Source organism: Culex quinquefasciatus, chromosome 3, assembly GCF_015732765.1.
Source record: "Culex quinquefasciatus strain JHB chromosome 3, VPISU_Cqui_1.0_pri_paternal, whole genome shotgun sequence".
Classification (NCBI taxonomy): Eukaryota; Metazoa; Arthropoda; class Insecta; order Diptera; family Culicidae; genus Culex; species Culex quinquefasciatus.
The window spans coordinates 6,361,010-6,370,744 of record NC_051863.1 but is presented as its reverse complement, the minus strand read 5'-3'; the positions used below and the strand labels follow the sequence as shown (position 1 = coordinate 6,370,744).

General features: G+C 35.4%; 1 protein-coding gene across 2 annotated transcripts in view; it reads left to right on the top strand.

Moving 5' to 3' along the window:
- Positions 1-3,886: 3,886 nt before the first annotated feature.
- LOC6047551 (hemicentin-2) overlaps positions 3,887-9,735 on the top strand; it is an 82,303-nt gene continuing 76,454 nt past the window's right edge. Inside the window, exon 1 of one of the 2 annotated variants that reach the window (XM_038262744.1) lies at positions 3,887-4,548. The gene's annotated coding sequence lies outside the window, so the exon portion shown is untranslated. The remainder of the gene's footprint in view (positions 4,549-9,735) is intronic. The other variant, XM_038262745.1, reaches the window with a different exon arrangement.

Below are 9,735 nucleotides of genomic sequence, written 5' to 3'. Positions count from 1 at the left end.
CCGCGTTCAATTAAGTCCGATTTTGAGTTCCATTTCGCCCACTGTGCACCGGAGCTCGTGTGCAGCGAGGAGAAAATGGGATAAACAGTTTCAAGTGTTGGAAATATTTTCCGGTGGTGGAGTGAACGTGGCTTGATTTTCTTCATCATCTTTAATTGATATTAGTTGAAATATTTCAATTTTATTTAAAAAAATGTAAACAACATTTTGAAAACATTCCGTACATAATACAACATAGACTTATATACAATTTGGAACATGTGCCATTAATTGTTGAATCGTGTTGATCCAACTCCATCCGGCTAAGAGTTACGAGCATTGTTCGATTTTTGAACGGAACTTTTAACCTCCTGTACTGTAAAAGTGTACATTTTTTAAGTAATCGCTTTATTTTCGTAAAGATGTGAAAAAAGAAGGTCTCTGAACACAGAAAATATTTTCGAATATTTAAAATTATTTATCGTCAATATAAAGCACTGAACTCAAAACCGTTTGAGATTTACTTTACTTATTAAATTGTATATTTTTTTAATGAATATTTTTTTTATCAGGTTAATTATTTGTCATTTGGAGAAAATTAGTATTTTCAAAAAAAAAATCAAAATAAATGGCTCAAAATTGCAAAGAATCCAATGACTAATAAATAAGGAAAGTTTTTTTTTCTTTTTTTCCAAGCAGAAGATTTGGTGTTTCCTTCTAAGATATTTTTTTTCATTTTCCCTTAAGGGGTTACATACATAAGCAATTATCTCAGATTTTGGTGAATCGATTTTTTTTTGTATTTTTTAATCCGACTGAAACTTTTTTGTTGCCTCCGGTGTGCCCAAAGAAGCCATGTTGCATCATTGGTTTGTCCATATAATTTTCCTTACAAATTTGGCAGCTGTTCATACAAAAATGATGTATGAAAACACAAAAAACTGTATCTTTTGAAGGAATTTTTTGATCAATTCGGTGTCTTCGGCAAAGTTGTAGGTATGGATATGAACTATAAAATAAAATGTGATTTTTATGTTTAACTTTTTGTCACTAAAACTTGATTTGCAAAAAAACCCCTTTTTATTTTATTTTATTTTCTGATATGTTTTAGGTGACATTAAATGCTTAAATTTCCAGTACGGGTTAAAAAATCTTTGAACGATTTATGAAATTTTTAATCATGACTGTTTTTCAGAAAATCGAAACTTTATTTTTCGGTGTTAAATTAAATTTGAAATTAAAAAGTACTGTAGTGAAATTTGAATAAAGTGCACCGTTTTCAAGTTTCAAGCCATTTTAAGGTATCTTTTTTGAAAACAGTCGCAGTTTTCCATTTTTGAAAAGAAGTGCACGTGTTTGCCCACATTTGAAAAAAATATTTTTGAAAAGCTGAGAAAATTCTCAATATTTTGCTTTTTTGAACATTGTTGATACGACCCTTAGTTTGCTGAGATACTGTCCTGCAAAGGTTTAAAAACAGGAAAATTCATGTTTTCTAAGTCTCACGATCTTTTCGAAAACAATATTTTCAAAAAATTTAAATCAAGACTAACATTTCAAAAGGGCGAATGTTTGGCCCTTTTGAAATGTTAGTCTTAATTTGAAAATTCGTTGCTGACGTATCGATCGAAACATTTTACGAATGATTCATATTTTATAATTCCTCTATAAATCCGGAATTTTAAAATCAGTTTTATTATTATTTCTAATAATCTAATAATTTCTTATAAATTTTTTTTTTTTTATTAAAAAATCCTTAAAATCTAAAATTTCTGGAATTATTTGATTTTTTTTTATATACTTAATGAATTTCTTGAAAGTTGTGTAATTTCTTTAAAACTATGAATTTCTTGAATTTCGTTAATGTCTTGAATGTTAGTTGTAGTTTTTCAGCTGTTGCAAATAATTTACAAAGTTTTTTGTCAAATCAACTGCACGGGTGTATCATGCACTGGAATGTTAAAAAAGTGGCTTGTAAATTCATTTTTCAATTATTACAACCACCCCTCTCCCTTCCCCTTAAAAAAAAACTTAATTTTTTTTAATTTATTTTTTCAGGCTGTTTTTATTTGATTTTATTCTTATACATCGAAAATTTCTACAATTTTTAATTTTTTTTGAGTTAATAAAAAAATATTTAGCCTCAGTTTTTTTTTGGATTTGGTAATTTCTTGTAGTTTTTCAGTTTCTTAATTTCTTAGAAGGGATTGAATTTTCAAGTTATTTGAATCAATTAAATTTTTAAATTTGTGGTCTTTTGTTTTTTTTTAAATTTAAGCGGGTACTGGTGAAATACAAACCACCCTCACCCTAACACCCTAACCTCTTCAAAATTTGCCCTTAAAAATCAAGGAAATAAATATTTTTTTTCCTCTACTTAAAGAATCAATTAAGCATGTTTGGTTTATTCAAAAATCTTTAGAAAAAAAGTGTTTTAAAAATGCATTTTGGAACACTTTTTTCCTTCAAATGTTGTAGGGACCATCCACAAACAACATGGAAACTTTTTTGGAAATCTCATCCCCCCGCCTCTCCTCATTGTAGATTTTTCATATTAAGTATTAATTTTTAACTTATTTTCTATTTTCGTGATTAAAAAACAAATGCCATGAAAAACATATCTAATTTTTTTTAACAAAATCTTAATTATTTGCTTTTTGCTTGTTATTGAATTTTCCCGACTTCAAACTGTTTCAAAGACATACAAAAAGTAAAAAAAAGTGAATAAAAAATTGTTTTTTGGACCTTTTTTGAAAAAAAAAACTGTTACTGCGCATATGCCGCTGCTAGCCGTCAAAAATAAGCGCTTCTGATAAATTTCGCTTGAATTATTGTGCAATATCAAATTATAACTTCCTGTTGAAAATTAAAATTGTAAAAACTGGAAACATGTTTACCAACTTTTGTGCATTCGACTTTGGGTCTTTCGAACTTTGGAATTTTTGCATTAGTGCTATTTATTTTTGTTTCGATAAAAAGTTAAGGTCATTTTTTTTAAATAATTTAAAAGACTAACAAAACATTTATAATTTAAATGTTGAGATTTTGATTTGTCATGGCTTAAGGGGTTACATTCACAAGATTTCTCTATCTGAAGAACATTTTACCGTGTCTAACTATCGTAGTTTTAACTTTATATGTAAATCAGTTCAATGTTTAAATATGGCTTTAAATTTAAATAATACTAAAACCCGTTTTTCATAAAGTAATATTTGGTTATTTGGTTAAAAAATTGCTAGACCTCATCGTTTGACCGTAAACAAAACTTCATATTTGAAAAAAAAAAAACTTAGTCTTTGGTTCTTTTGCATTTAACATAATTAAATTGAAAATCCATTTTGCTGGCGGGCTAAATCTTTCAGTCAATTTGAACCAAATCTTCGTTCGTCAGTCATTTCCCCCTGTTTGGATTGCACTCACCATGCAATCCCAACTGAAGTTTCTGAACTTTTTCCGCTTCAATGAAGCACTACATCCATTTCCCTTCCATCAGTTCATCTCATATCCAACAGCATCCTTCGTGGCAAAGGTCGCCGTTTGCTCCTTCAGAGTTCAGGGTCGTAACCAGAGCGTTTGAAGGGGTAGTTCACCGGATAACGTCCTCGTCCTTCACGTTTTTTGTTTTGTGACCAGTTTTCTCTGTGTAGAAAATGACACGGGAAGACAAGGAAAAACGAGAAAAACAAAAAAAAACGAAAGAGTTTGGCAGCTGAGATTGCGTCAGGACATCGAGAGTGGAAGCTTTCGGAGAGTCGATTATCCTGCGCATGCGTCACGCGGAGAGCGTTACGGGCCGTTACGTTTCGCGCGCGAGAAAGATGGCGGGTGGGCCGAACTTTGACAGTTCTCTCTGCGGGCACGAAGCGCGCCCGAACAGTGTTTCTGTTGCTCTGGGTTGCCTGTACGGGCCGAAGTGGCGGCGGATCTTCGTCGGGAGCTCCCGAGCCCGGTGGCCGTCCGTGTGGAGCCCAGTCAAAGCCAAACGGTGTCCAACGGTGCGGGTGTGTGCTGGCGTTGCTCCTGACGAGTGCTGTAGGTCATGATGCTGTCATGTGCGGCGGAGAGTGTGGCGGCGGTGGTGATCAAAGCAACCCATTCCCAGGAGTAAGCAGTGCCTGCTGCCTCAACGGAGAAATGTTCAGGAAAATACGGCTGGAATGAGTCGGCCTGCTGGGATGTGACGGAAAGTGACAAATATTGGAACAGCTGCAGTGTTTAGGCCTGTAATTTGACCAAGTCACGGTGGAAATTTGAGCACTGGTGCGGGGAAAATCCGCTTGCAAGGAGAAAAAGTGTGGGAAAATGCTCGCGTGCAGGCAGGGCGTTTGTGTGTGTGTGTGTGCTTTGTGAGAGGGTGGGAAATTTTCTGCGGTGGAAATGCTGCAATCGATACCAAACCCAAAAACGGATAAAGGGATTAGCGCTGCAGTTGTGACTGAAATCGAGATTTCACACTTTGACGGCTCGCCACTAGAAGAAGAAGCAGAGCAGTGAGTGCGATTGACAGACAGACTGGCGGCACTGCTGGTGGATCCCGGACGAAGTTTGTGCGAAAAATCATTGAGGAAGGTAAGTAGGCTGTGAGTGGAGGGGTGGACGAGGAGGAGAAAGCGTCGAAAAGAGAAGATTAAACAGGGATTGGTTATCGTGACGTGAGCAACACAGGCAAAAAAAGGAGAAGGACTTGAGGAGTACAGCCTGAAGGGAATGGAGCAGGATTAATGCGGGATGGATCGATTCGAGGAGGCGACTCTGTTTTGGTTTGGCAGCATCGTCGTCGTGTGTGAAGCTGTCCAAGGGCGTTTTTGGACCCGGCCTAACGTGGGGTGGGTTGTGGTAGGAGGCTTTTGATAGGCTGTTGGGGACTTATGATTTTATGATGTTTTTAGCAAAAAAGTAAGAAAAATCAAATTCTGTCGTGATGTTATAAGATTGTCACTTTTTTAAGTTTTTTTAAGATTCTATTCTGTCTGCAATCATTCAACTTATAGTAGTAAAGCTGCTTAGAATAGGGCTGTTATATATTCCATAGTAACTTTTCAATAGCCGCCAATTGCGATCTATTCCACTCACACGCAAAGTGAACTGTCACCAAGTCATGAGCAAAAGGGATAGGCTGTTTGTTTACAATCAAGGTAACACCCTTATGAAAAGTTACTACGGTATACTACTTCCTAGTTTGAAACTAATCTAAAGTGGTCGAAAGCATTAAAGATCAGTCGAGACAGACACCACAGCGGGAAAAATGATTCCATTTCATGGATCAAATTCCTACCCTAATAACAAGTTTCTATGTTAAGTGATTGTAGATAAACCTTTCTTTTGAAATTCGACAGATTTCGCTTGAATGTTATAACCTTTTTTAAGTACTTCATATTTTACTCAAGACGTTTGGATTAAAATTGCCGTTTTGGTTTCAAAATCGAATAGGGAAATGTACCCATTTACGTTCTAAGCTTTTCGACCTATTTTCGTCACTTTTGCAGTTAGCTGCTATTGAAACATCATTTTCAGATTTTTAAGAGTTACTTGATCACTTTTATTTGAGCTATTTATCAATTTGAAAAAGCTTAACACACTATATGAAAGCTAATTAAATATCAGAGTTATGATAAACCGATAATACCAAAATGCGTTTTGAGTAGAAATCCCATTTAACATAAAAGCACAAAAATGAAGTTCTAATTTTAACAAAAGATGAAAAACACGCTCCACACAAAAAACTTTTCAATTGTTCCCGAAGGGGGAAGGGTGGGGGGGATGTCACATTTCCAAAAAAGTGTCCACGTTGTTTATGGATGATCCCTTAATTTGCCAAATTATTTTTCTCAATATTTCATCTCCGCCATTTAAGCTGGGGAAGGCGTGGCTGAATGGTTACGCAGTTCGTTTTGTAAGCGGAAGATTCTGGGTTCGATTCCCATATGTTCCTATCGAGAAATTATGGAAAGAAATTCTGAACACTTGAATATAAACGAAAAACTCATTAGCTCGCTGCGGGGTTCGACCCCCCGTTCTTTGGGTCAGCAGACAAAAATGCTAACCACCAGACCATCGAGGCTTACTTTTTTTTATTTTTTATTAATTTTTAAATATATTTCAGAATGGACACTTTATGAGTTTAAATCACAAGATGAGAGGTTCTAAGTGCAAAATCAGTTTGAGTCCCAGATATTTAAAAATCGTTGCAATATTTTTTTTTATTATTATATTTAAACTATGCTCACAGTTTTCTGCTTTTATAAATTCCAACGTTACTCATTTCCAAAAATGCTTGATGAAAATTTTGACAAGATTTACTCTTTTCAATCACATTTAGTGTTACCAACATTTTTCAATAATATAGATTATTCAATATAATATTTGTTTCATATAATCGGGATCGAAGTATGGAAAAATCATTAGTTCCATACTAACATAAACTAAAAAGGTTCAGAAATAAAAAGCATAAATGTAATCCATTTTTTAGAACTTTAAAATTACTAGCAGATGCGTCAAAGGGCCAATTTACATTATCATTCAAAATGGGTCCGCGGGACATACTTTGGTCACCCCTGATGTAATGTATCGTTGGATAGTTAAAAATCATTTCCGGATCTTTCGTATCTTGGTAAAAAGTGAGGAAGGCATCAACCACATAGGTGGATTAATATAGTTTTTAAAAGAGTTATTGCAAATAGAAAGGGACAACTTTTGGTTTGGTTGAAAACTAGGGTGGTTCACGATTAGGATGATTTTGAAAATCTTACTTTTCAGGGATATTTTTGGGAATTTTTTCGTCTTCTAAAATGTTGTTGGACTTGCCATTTCAAGCAACATTGTCCAAGACACCAAACTTTTATCTCGTAATCTACGCCTTCTACGACTTAATTTATAGAAAGCATCTGAGCAAACTTTCAAAAATCAGTTGTTTGAACGTGGTAATTCAGGGTTAAGTTTTAAAGCTCTAAAATACAAACATATTTATTATTTGACAAGTCCATTTGGACTTAAGGATCTTAAGTTACAGCCATTTTTTTAAAGTAAAAAAGTTGCATCTTCAAAGCATAAATATCTTGAAAAGGCGCTGGCCAAATTTCAAGCGCCAGGTTGCATTCAAAAGAAGAGTTCCAACTCTACAAACGCTGAAAAAATCTCAGAGATGGTATTCATTAAACTCGAGATATCTTCATTTAAAAAAGTCTAATTTTCAAAGGAAAACCATATGGGACCACCCTAACAAAATTCGAAATTTGTCCTAATACATGTTTTCCATACAATTTTTCCCGCTGAATCTGAATCTGCCCTCAGAAATGAGCCAGTGTCAAAAAATCAATTTTTGTTCATATTTTGGGTTTCCATGTAAAAGTATCATGCATATACATAAAAATATGACCAAAAATCGATTTTTATTAGTGGTGTGCAAAACCGCTAATTTATGTGAGTCGCTCATTTTTGTTCGCTCATTTAAATGAGCGGCTCTTTTGAACGGCTCATCCGCTTATTTCGCTCAATGTCAGACAATAAAATGGCAAAAACACGTTAAATTGAACTTTTTTAGATTTTTCCTGGTAACTCTTCATTGCAATTGGATTGTCCAGGATACATTTAGTATGATTTTTGTTAAAAAGTAGTTGTAAAAACAAGCAATAGGGTGGTCCAAATCCGGGCATTGAGCAGGTCGCGCTAAAATGGTCATTTTCGGAAGCTTATAACTTTTCAGCAAAAAATCCTAAAAATATTGTGGGAAAGTTGTTCAAAATTTAATGAAGGTCCTACGTCTGAGAATTAATAAAGATTGGACGTCTATTACGTCCTCCACAGGTAAAAAGTAAAATTTTTGCTTTTCTCCATACATTTTAAAGATTTTTCCGATACAAACTTAAAACGATTAGAGGGAGGGGTTCCTGTGGCCAGAATGAGCTCAAATTTTGAATTTAGCATAATTATGGGTCAATCTTTGATTTCAGGAGGTAGCCCCGAGAAAGCCCGGATTTGGACCACCCGAATATGCAGCCATCTGAACAGATTAGAGATAGTCCATAAAACATAGAAAATCATCAATTTGCTTAATTCTTTTTTTGAAAACTTTTCTAATTTATACGTTTTATGTGAACATTTTAAAGAAAAGGATTGATCTCTGAACGAATATTGCTTTTCCATGAGTAATGAAAAAAAAACAGCGTAGGTTGAAGATAATTGATACTACATAAATATACTCTCAATAACTGTCCATTTGAACAGCAATATAAGTGCCAAACTGGTCAAACTCCCGGCATTCCGATAGCATCTCCCCACGTGGACCAATTTCATACAGTTGTCCGTTTCCGTTATCACCCACATTTTACTGCACTATCTCTCTCCCAACTCGAAAGTGTCAAACGCTCTTATCGCCCTATCACCGCTTGGCAGACCAAAGAAGCACTTTGTTCCGATTTGTGGAATCCGGTTGCACTCGAAAAAAAAAACCCCAGTGACAGCCCCGTGTCTCCTGCAAATTGTAACAAATGGTGGGGGGGCAAAAACGTGTGTGTGTGTGCACCAAAAAGTGCCGATATCAATTTGCGCGCTGCCAACTCTTGCCAACCTGGATCCAACTTTGTTGTTTGCAGCTCTGCAGCCCCTCCCCCCCCCCCTCTTTTGAAGAGATGGGTTTTTCATTTTCCACATTTTCAGCATTTCCCACCCAACAAGGTGGAAATGACAGACTTTTGCCGCCCTCGAACAACGGAAAGCGTTACGTGGGACAAACAAATGCACTTTGATGTGTTCGTCCCGCATTCTTTCGCTCGGTGTGTTTGACAGTTCGTGAAACAATAGAGTGTGACAGTTTTAGACATTTTTAGAGAAACATTTATTAAAAATATTTTTTTGCTGAGTATTTTTTTATTATCTAAAAAAGTTACGACCGAAATAATTTAAATTACACGGTCTCAATAGTTTGTCATTTCAATTTTCTAAATTTCATAAATTGACCACCCTTATGATGCCATCATTGGTGACCCAAGGTGCCATCCCATGTGTGTGTGTGTGCGGAAAAATCTTTTTGCTTGTTTGCAAAGTGCAATCGCGTGCATTTTGACGACTCTTTTCTGGCAATTGTTCAAGTTTGTGCTTCCAGAAAAGAAATAATTCTTAACATTCCAACGCCCAAGGCTCCAAAAAAGTTGGAACGGTAACTTCAACTCAATGGATCTCTGGCATAACTCAACCAATCAAGATGATTCTTCTTTCCAGTAATTTGTTAGGATGTCTAGATGATTCTAGAACTTTGCAGAACTTAATTTGATCAAATCTGTAATTTTTGCGACTAAAAACATCGTTCCAACTTTTTTTTTCGCGTACAAAAAAAATTCGCCAGAAATTCCGCGGAGGCAGTCGTTTTGAAAAAAGGTGGAACGATGTTTTCGGTCGCAGAAATTACAGATTTGATCAAATTAAGTTCTGCAAAGTTCTAGAATCATCTAGACATCCTAGCAAATCACTGGAAAGAAGAATCATCTTGATTGGTTGAGTTATGCCCGAGAACCAGCGAGTTGAAGTTACCGTTCCAACTTTTTTGGGAGGCTTGGGCGTCCGTGTAAGTTGGACATGCGTTGGGCGTTCCAGTGTTAAGAAAAAAGAGGCATTGTGTGTTTGATAAACCGTAGCGCATACCGGGTTTGGTGTTGAATAATATTTATATTTTGTGTACATAAAAATATAAAAGACACATCTTGCAAACTATTCAATGCTTAGTCTGTGAGTTGAACAAGTTTATCCCAAATATTTTTGAGA